Genomic DNA, 10,976 nt, shown 5'->3' with positions numbered 1-10,976 from the left:
ACCAATCGCCATCACGCGCTACAACAAGGTACCGATCTCTCGATTCGGGTTTTGACCTGTCGGTATAAAGGTAAACCAAATCCCCTATAGCAATATCAGGGATCGGACGACCGGGTCGACTGCATTTAGAAATTTCGCTAAATCCGTGATTTTTATTGCGAGCCTCGTGCTGTGCGCGAATAAGGTTTATGTCAGAAATTGGCAATTGTTCATGAGTAAACTGACTTCTTTGAGTCCATAGTTCGCGGAAGGACAATCCGCGTTGGCGAAGCCTTGAATTAAGTCTCATGGTAGCAATAACTAGTGTATTTTCAGATAGAGGAGAATGATCGCGTTCCTCACGAAGTAACTCGTCTTCAAGCTCTTTCGTCTTTGATAAAGCATGTACTAGTGTACGACGTTACAGTTTCTCTGACGACCAGGATGAGTTGACGGTTGCACTTAAGAACGTCGGCCACGTAAGATATGCCAACCAAGTCCGGTGGGTCATCTGAAGACTGTTCGACGAGGCTTTAGGAACCGTTTTAAAGCCGCCTTTGGCATATCTAAAGCGTAAAAGTGACGTTTTAAAACGAGGTTTAATTGGTGTTTTGACGGATGGTCCAACTTAATATGTAGAGCGGTGACGAGTCCGTCAAGAACGGTACGTGGAACAATGATCAATTCGTTGGGTGGAGCAAGAGGATCACAACGCCGAACAACTAACAAACCGTCTTTGGCGATTGATGCAACATTCAGGTAACGTTAGACATCTCTGATGTTTGTCAGTTTTTTGGAGGGTCGAGTACCTTGTTTTAAATGATCGTGAATGCGCCGAAGATCAGGGCATTCTGATTGAATATTAATCCAGGCTGCGACCTTGTGGTGAAAGGTAGGCACAATTCGTCATTGAGAACGTCTAGAATGCTTACGGCTCGTACGACAGAATCTTCGATACGCGATATAAAGCAACAGAACTGACAATTAGGCTATGTACAAAAGCGTTTCTGCTCCAAGTCGGATGGAATATTTGCACGACCGGATAAATGATTGACACTGACCTGGTATCGGCTGCTTACAACTGAAAGAAACGATGTGACACGCGGACTGGCCGAAAATTCACCACGACATAGTTTTTCAAAGCCCTGTACGCATGGTTTACTGTCTGTCAACACATTAGCTGGCAGTTTTGACTGAATAGTAAAGGGACTGAAATGTTTGACATTAGCGGCAATGGAAAGCGCTTCGATTTCACACGGTAGCCACAACACACTTAATGTTTACGCAACTTAGCACTGAAAAATCCTGCTAAGGAAACTTTACCGTCACGATTAATATATAGGGTCGCTCTTATACCGCGTTTAGTGACAGATCCGTCTGTGACTATCCACAGTTGATCACTGCATTTAGGTAGCGTGATGGCTTTACGGGAGCTCAGAGACTTTTGGGCAAACTCGAAATGTTCTCTTAGCATGTCGGACCAAATAATTTTGTCAGCTGATTTCATACCACTTATTTTCTCTTCTTATGGGGCTATTAAGTTGGAACAATTGGGTATGACGCTGCTTAGCATCTTGTACGCACCGATAAATGATCGAAGACCCCACACAGTGTCTGGAACGGGACACGAGTCTAGTGTTACTACTCTGTGTGCTAGCGGAAATTGAACCCTGTCAGGGGCGTGTCCAGGATATTTGAAAGGGGGGGCGTAGAATAAAATATTTCGCCGAGCGAAGCGAGGCGAAAATTTTTTTGGACCTTTTTTGGCTTAAAAACATAAAATAATAGAGAATTGCACTAATGTAACGGTTCCTGACTTGGAGCATGTATATTTTATAGTTAAAGTGTCAGGGTGTGACATTTTTTATGCCGAGTTTTCTTCATTAATTGTCTATGGTATATTAAAATGATTGGATGGATCTTAACAGCAGTAGACCAATAACGAGAAATTCTAAACTCAAGGGTATAAGGAGTAACTTAACATTAATACCTAGGCCTGGATTTTATGAACGAGAGGCGTGATTACGGTTGAGGGTCCATGGGAAAGCTCAGAAGCTCCTGAATTTCAACAATTAAGCATCAAATTATGAAGTAATCCCTCTATTTTTGATTAAGTTCGGGTTTTAAATTCATGTATTATACTGATTTACTTACCGTTTTGATTGTTTAAAAAAGGTGTCCAAGACACCTTGATACGATTTTAAGGTCTTTTGACGTTTTGTTTTTGACATCGACATCTTTGCGAATTCTTTATCACATCAACAACAATGGATACTAATCGCAGAGTCGAACACGCCGGACTCCGAGAAACGAAATTTTACGGTTGATGATGACCCATCAAATTGGGTAAATATAAAAAGAAATCAGAGTATGTGTTTAATTAATGAATATGATAAATTGCCATCATTCAATACAATACTAGCAGATTATAACGATAGTTTTTTTTTTTTTTTTTTTTTTTAAAGGGGGGGGCGTACGCCCATTACGCCCTTACCTGGACCCGCCCCTGCCTGTGACCAAATCCAACCTAGGATTGTTATCGATTTTGGGCAAATGACAGTTTTGCTAGGTGATAGGCAAACTCCTGATTTTTGTAGCAACTGAAGAACGCATTCCCAATTGTATAAAAGCTCCTCCGGGGTATTACCGACACAAAATAAGTCATCTGCCAACTTCGCTACGCAATCTTTTTGTAAGAAATCCCCAACTATACGACACATTAGTTCTTCAAGAGCCGTTTCGGAACCAGGCATCCCCATCGCACAACGTGTATATACGCGAACTCCACTGTAAGGCGTACTAAATTATCATCCTGGTACCTTTGATAACTATTCTGACATGTTTGCGACATGTTTGAAATAAATGCAATTCATCTAATGCTTAACTATATATTTAGACATCCATGACATCCATGTAATTATAATCATTTAACATTTAACACAAAAACAAAAGTGCATTTAACATGTTTTAACACAAAAACAAAAGTGCAACACACGGTATTTTGGTACAAGAAATCAATTTATTCTTACACTTTTAAATGCCGGAATTAAAAACACATGCAAGAGAAATCAATTCTGTTGACGCAGTAATGACATTTACACCGGATAGCGGTGCATTTCTTTCCAGTGGGTCTCAATAAACGACATAATAATTTAAGTCTCAAGTGACCTAAAGCTTAAACTAAATCAACAGAACAATTTGTTTGACCTGTTTTTATTTGTGTTTAACCATGCGAAACTTGCCAGAATCATCCGCATCATCCGAATCATGTTGAGCCGGGTGGGCATTATTTCGAGAAGAAGAAGAAGGGAATAGATTAAACTTATCGGTTGTTGTAATGGACATGTTGACTTTAAACAAAACTTTCTGTTATATTTGGTTTGTCTTACATATTAGTTCGTCATATATATAGAGTCTATATACACTATACAGGGATGGCGGATCCAGCCACTACGGTAAGATATAAAAGAAGTGAATTCCCAACCCTGGAGAAAAAGGGGTGTGTCGATATGTCGCAACAAAGAAAAAGTGATATGTTGTATGTCCTGAATAGTTCAAATGGTGCTGCTGACTGCAGATTCCAAAATAGCAATGGTCTATGGTCAGCTTTTCAAAAAAGCTGATACTTGTTTACATTTCATTAGTTTCATTCCCCTTTCTTTGTTGTCACTTCTGGATGAAAGAAACAACCCGGATAATTTATCTGTACACCCTTAAATCTAATGCCTGTTACTTGACAGCTCCCTAATATTCAATATAGGTTTGTTTAGAATATATAATCTCTCATACATGTTGCCAGATAAAGAAAAGAGAAAAACCACAGTTACTATATGAATTGAAAGTCACTCCAAAATTATCCAAAGCAACTGTAATAATTTGTGTTTGCCATAATTTCTATCCTTTGCTAAGTTTGGGTTAATTAAATTATATTGATGAAATAAAGATAAAAACTTAGTCTTCCAAATTGATAATCAATAGAGCAACCCTAAAAGGTTCATCATAACAATACACCTTATCGCTAATCCCGGCTGACCCGGCCGCTTGAACTTTTGACGTCAACAACAATCACTTTTCCATTGTGGCGTCAGATATTTTGTTTTATGACGTCAAAATTTTACGGGAACCTGTGTGATATCCAGTAATGGCGGACAAATAGCGATAAGGTGTATTACAAATGGACAAATATGGTGTATTTTCACGTTAACTACAAAATGTATACTCTTGAGTACAGATTTACCAGTGTAGTTTGTAAAGTTTTTAAAATGCCTGGCATCCACTAGATATATACAAGTTAAATTAATTAATTTTTGTGTTTCGGCAGCTATAATTGTTTTTGAATGTTGATGGGCATATTTTTCCTTCCTGCAGGTGTAATGAGGGACCTGCTGCGGGTCTCATCACGATTCATGAGTTGATTGTTTGTCATTCACAGAAAAGAAATTTTCATGATGACGGATCACGAAAATATAAAAAAAAAATGTGTAGAAAAATGGATCACGATAGCGAAAATGCGCTGATCATGAAGAATGAAAATAACCCATCAGGCCCCTCTGTAATACCAAACTCCATACAGCGATATCTTTCCGGTCATACTTCCCCTTCTCTACAAAGAAGCGTAGTCACCACTGCTTCGGAGTTTGTTTTAATACCACCATTGATTTTTCACTATGAGTCTTTGTTAAATTTGCACTTTATAAAAAAAATTGTGCAGAATTTATCTTTGTTTCAAATATAAATAAATACTTGGCATGAGTAAGTTTTATCCTGTCCAGTATTATAGAAATAATTTCACATCACATTTCATTGCATGCCATATAAGAAAATAACCATCACTGGAAGTTAACCAATCAAATTTCACCCCTTATTTAACCTGTGTACAAGCTTTAGTAACCATGTAACCTCAAGTTTACAAAATATTCTATAGAAACCCCAAATAAAAGAATAATGGTGCTTTGAAATACCCAAGACATACATGTATGACACAGAAATGTTTTACTGCAGTAAAATATAGGATTAATTACCTACAATGACCTATAACTGTCAAATTCAAGGGAATATTTTTTTTATACCCCTGCTTTGAAAAAGGGGGTATACTGTTTTACCTTTGTCTGTTCATCCATCAGTTCGTCCGTCCCATGAATATTTTTCGTCACATTTTTCTCAGGAACTACAATAAAAGGATTTCTGAAATTTGGTTTTCAGGGTTTATACATGTATTTAAGTCTGCAATACTGTGTGATGCGTTTTCAGATTCATCACTCGACATGTTCCTGTATACCGACCACTTGTTTGATTTTACACATGATAGCCAAGTTGAAAATTTTCGTCACATTTTTCTCAGGAACTACAATACAATTGCAAGTATTTCTGAAATTTGATTTCAGGGTTTATATAAGTCTGCAATACCGTTTGATGCGTTTTCAGATTTATCACTCTACAACTTCCTGTTTACCAACCACTTGTATGATTTAAAATTTAGGTGACATCCCATTAGTCCGACAACCATTAATCCGACAGCCCATTACTCCGACAGCCCATTATTCTGACAGCCCATTACTCCGACAGCCCACTATTCCGACAGCCCATTACTCCGACAGCCCATTATTCCGACAATGCATCTGTCTTTTGGGAAAATTTTCTCTAAAAAGACCAACTCTGTTCTCTTTAATATTTGGGGTTGTCCGTTTTGATTCCAATCATTCTTTCCATGCGGGATATTTGTCTCATTATATTGGAGTTGAAACACATGCTTATTTCAACTGCTCAGTCGCAGACGACACAGACGACGACATCATACCATTATACGATCACTAAAAAAAAGTTTTGCGGTTGTATTAAGACAAATATGACAGACAAGAACATTTCGGCAACTTCTACTTAAAAATAGTCATGAGGAAAAGTGATATCGGGTCAGTGACTGTATATGACATAGAAATATACAGTCAACGCAATTTGACTGGTAAGAAATCTAAGACAATGTGTGACATTCTGTGTTTTATGGCAAACTTGACACTAATTTTTCATTTAAAGATTGTGTTCAAAAAGAAAAATATTTAGATATCATTGATTTTAAGAAAGGTACTTCATATGTTAATTAAGAATCGGTGCTCACCCATTACATTAATTGAAAATGTCAGATACTCACAAAATTCTATTGTACAGCTGATAAAGTTGATGATGAGCGTCATTTTTCAATCGAATGCTCACTTCATAATAATTTGAGTGAGGAACTCTTTTAGCATATATCTAGTACATGTCAGAACTTTAAAAAGATAAATAAATCTTCGATGTTTAATAACGCAAGAAAACTTTACTGTTAATGGGAACAAATGATGATTACATTGTTAGTTCTTTTGAATTATGTAGTGCATGTCTTGATAAGTTCATCCGTCCGTTCCATGAATATTTTCGTTGCATTTTTTTTATGAACTACAATACAAGGATTTCTGAAAGGTTTATTCAAGTCGGCTGATATCGTGTGATGCGTTTTCAAATTCATTGTCAACAACTTCCTGTTTACCGAACACTTTTCACATGACAGCCAAGTTAAAAATGTTCGTCACATTGTTCTCAGGAGCTACAATACAATAATTTCTGAAATTTGGTTTCAATGTTTATACATGTCAGCTATACTGTATGATGCTTTTTCAGATTCATAACGAAATTTTTGAGCGGGGGAATCATCAGTAGCTCGCACTATCACTGGTTGTTCTTGATTTATATTCTCTTTATAGACCCTTTAATTTGGAAAATGAAATATTCTATTCTGTTCTATTTTATATACAGATTTCGAATTGAGTATATAGAAAGTATTCGAACTACCTAAGCCTCATTTTATATATACGGAGTTATTTCTTAAAATATGTTATTACATATTTAAAAGTAATAATACAGACAGACAAATTTTATTTGACCCTAATACCCTGATACTTGACTTGATAAGTGTCGGACTTATGGGCTGTCGGAGCAATGGGTTGTCAGACTATTGGGTTGTCGGACCAATGGGCTGTCGGACTAATGGGCTGTCGGACTATTGGGTTGTCGGACCAATGGGCTGTCGGACTAATGGGCTGTCGGAATAATGGTGTGTAACCAAAATTTACACATGATAGCCATGTTGAATATTTTTGTCACATTTTTCTCAGGAACTACAATACAAGGATTTCTGAAATTTGGTTTCAGGGTTTATATAAGTCTGCTATACCGTTTGATGCGTTTTCAGATTCAGCACTCTACAACTTCCTGTTTACCAACCACTTGTATGATTTAAAATTTACACATGATAGCCATGTTGAAAATTTTTGTCACATTTTTCTCAGGAACTACAATACAAGGATTTTCTGAAATTTGGTTTCAGGATTTATACAAGTCAGCAATACAGTGTGATGAGTTTTCAGATTCATCACTCAACAACTTCCTGTTAACCCAACACTTGTATATTTTTCACTATTAAAATTATCCACTTGCGGCGGGGGTATCATCAGTGAGCAGTAGCTCGCATTTTCACTTGTTCAACCTATTTTCGTGTACAACTGGATGTGACATATCCATGATTTGGTGGTATTACACCTACAGAAAGTTTGAAAATAAACAAACACCTGTTAACAATCCAACAACTGTCAATAAATTAAACATACTCCCACCACTAGGACTAAGCAACCATTACATCGTCTACATAGAAACAGACATTTGACTTCAAAAAGTAAGACATGAACATCCTAGAAAAATACTAAAATATGACAAAAAACTGGGAAAATATAGAAGCAGACCTATTAAAACACAAGAAAAGCTAACTGTTATGAATAATAACAACAACATGAACAGTACTATTAATGAAATGTGGGATTTATTTAAAAACAACATCACAAAATCAATAGATACAAATATCCCACATAAAATGTTAACAGATAAACATCGACTTCCCTAAGTGCACAACAAACTCAGAAAAATGATAAATAAAAAGAATAAATTGTACTCTAAAATGAAAAAGAACAAAAAAGCATATATGATAAAATATGAAAAACTTTAACAACAAGTCCAACAAGAACGGAGATGTGCTATTGTACATACATAGAAAAAATTATCCTTGACCTTCCAACAAATGACCCTGACCAAAAAAAAACTCTTTTCTTATATCAAATCAATTAGAACTGACAATAGTAGAGTTACTCACCTTAAAAAAGAGGGCCAATTAACAACTGATACAAAACAAAAAGCCAACATTTTAAATGAGTAATTCCAATCAGTCTTACCACCGAAACAGGGCCAAGTCCCCATCTACAAAAATGTAGTCAAACCATCACTCACAATTACCACACCTGAGGGGGGTAGGAGGAGTCCTGATCTCGAAATCCCGGACTTAAAAACATGAAAACCTGAGGTCCCAAATTTAAAGAAATTTAAATCACCCATCTCGAAATTCGAAAAAAGAGTTCCTGGATCCCCAGCTTAAAAACACCCTATCCCGGAGTCCCGATAAAGCCCCCCCCCCCCTCCCACCTGGCATACAAAAACTTTTACACAACATCTATTCACACAAAGCCACTGGCCCAGACAACATCAGCAGCAGAATATTAAAACTACTTTTCCAGAAACTTTTTTTTTCAGAAATCACTTATCATGACTGTATACCATCTGACTGGAAACATGCAAATGGCGCACCAGCATACAAAAAAGGGGGAAAATACCACGCAGTTAACTACAAACCAATCTCTCACTTGTATCAATGCAATTGAACATGTCATAACAAACACTTTAATTAACCACTTAGAAAAACTAGAGGCTCTAAAGAGCCTGTGTCGCTCACCTTGGTACATTTGTATATGTGAATATTCAACAAAGGACACAGATGGATTCGTGACAAAATTGTGTTTTGGTGATGGTGATATGTTTGTAGATCTAACTTTACTGAACATTCTTGCTGCGTAAATATATCCCCATCTATAATGATTGGCCCAGTAGTTTCAGTTAAAAGTGTTAGTAAAAATTTACAAATTTTATGAAAATTGTTAAAAATTGACTATCGATTCGTCTGAAATTTTCAGGGCAGATAGATCTTGACCTGATAAACAATTTAACCCATGCCAGTTTTCCTCTTAATGCTTTTGTTTTTGAGTTATAAGCCAAAAAATGCATTTTACCCCTATGTTCTATTTTTAGCCATGGCGGCCATCTTGGTAGGTTGACCGGGTCACCGGACACAATTTTTAAACTAGATACCCCAATGATGATTGTGGCCAAGTTTGGTTTAATATGGCGCAGTAGTTTCAGAGGAGAAGATTTTTGTCAAAGATAATTAAGATTTACAAAAAATGGTTAAAAATTGACTATAAAGGGCAATAACTCCTAAAGGGGTCATTTGACCATTTCGGTAATGTTGACTTATTTGTAAATCTTATTTTGCTGAACATTATTGCTGTTTACAGTTTATCTCTATCTATAATATTTTTCAAGATAATAACCAAAAACAGCAAAATTTCCTTAAAATTACCAATTTAGGGGTAGCAACCCAACAACAGGTTGTTCGATTCATCTGAAATTTTCAGGGCAGATAGATCTTGACCTGATAAACAATTTTACCCCATGTCAGAATTGCTCTAAATGCTTTGGTTTTTGAGTTATAAGCCAAAAAATGCATTTTACCCCTATGTTCTATTTTTAGCCATGGGGGCCATCTTGGTAGGTTGACCGGGTCACCGGACACAATTTTTAAACTAGATACCCAAATGATGATTGTGGCCAAGTTTGGTTTAATATGGCGCAGTAGTTTCAGAGGAGAAGATTTTTGTCAAAGATAATTAAGATTTACAAAAAATGGTTAAAAATTGACTATAAAGGGCAATAACTCCTAAAGGGGTCATTTGACCATTTCGGTAATGTTGACTTATTTGTAAATCTTATTTTGCTGAACATTATTGCTCTTTACAGTTTATCTCTATCTATAATATTTTTCAAGATAATAACCAAAAACAGCAAAATTTCCTTAAAATTACCAATTTAGGGGTAGCAACCCAACAACAGGTTGTTCGATTCATCTGAAATTTTCAGGGCAGATAGAAATTGACCTGATAAACAATTTTACCCCATGTCAGAATTGCTCTAAATGCTTTGGTTTTTGAGTTATAAGCCAAAAACTGCATTTTACCCCTATGTTCTATTTTTAGCCATGGCGGCCATCTTGGTTGGTTGACCGGGTCACCAGACACAATTTTTAAACTAGATACCCCAATGATGATTGTGGCCAAGTTTGGTTTAATTTGGCCTGGTAGTTTCAGAGGAGAAGATTTTTGTAAAAGTTAACGCAGGACGACGACGGACGACGACGGACGACGACAGACGCCGGACGCAAAGGGATGAGAAAAGCTCACTTGGCCCTTCGGGCCAGGTGAGCTAAAAAACAACTATTATACGACCTCCAGCACTCTAGATCATGTGAAACACAACTTCTATCTTATATACAAGAACTAGTTTCAAACTCGGACAATAACACCCAAACAGACCTTATAACTATGGACTTTGACAAAGTCCCACACCAAAGACTCTTATACAAACCACATTTCTGTGGTATACAAAATGAAACACTTAACAGGATCTCTGCCTTTTTATCTAACGGCACACAAACAGTTGTCCTGGATGGAGAGTCATCAGATATTGTTCCAGTTACTTCTGGTGCCCCATAGAGGCCAGAGGGTGATCTTATAATGACAGTTGGAATGGGATAACTATTTACATCCCAGCTGTTCTAGATTAAATGAAAAACAATTTACAATTCATAAAATCTTGTTTAGAACGCCACACAACCATTATAATATACTTTATATGTTACTTTAAAATATATATCCATTATGAAACCATGTCAACTTGCCCCACTCTTGTTTACCAACTCGCCCCACTTTAAAAAAAAGGTAAAATCCAATTGAACAAACAGTCTGACAACTCACCTCATTGATAAAAAGGGTTAAAATCCCACTGAATAAAGGTCTGCCAACTCGCCCAAC

General features: G+C 36.7%; 1 protein-coding gene across 2 annotated transcripts in view; it reads left to right on the top strand.

The window, feature by feature from the left end:
* Positions 1–3,631: 3,631 nt before the first annotated feature.
* LOC139516729 (protein-cysteine N-palmitoyltransferase HHAT-like) overlaps positions 3,632–10,976 on the top strand; it is a 29,444-nt gene continuing 22,099 nt past the window's right edge. The window contains exon 1 of one of the 2 annotated variants that reach the window (XM_071306995.1): positions 3,632–3,739. The gene's annotated coding sequence lies outside the window, so the exon portion shown is untranslated. The remainder of the gene's footprint in view (positions 3,740–10,976) is intronic. The other variant, XM_071306996.1, reaches the window with a different exon arrangement.

The sequence above is a fragment of the Mytilus edulis genome, chromosome 3 (genome assembly GCF_963676685.1).
Source record: "Mytilus edulis chromosome 3, xbMytEdul2.2, whole genome shotgun sequence".
Taxonomy (NCBI): Eukaryota; Metazoa; Mollusca; class Bivalvia; order Mytilida; family Mytilidae; genus Mytilus; species Mytilus edulis.
This window is presented reverse-complemented; position numbering and strand designations above follow the sequence as displayed.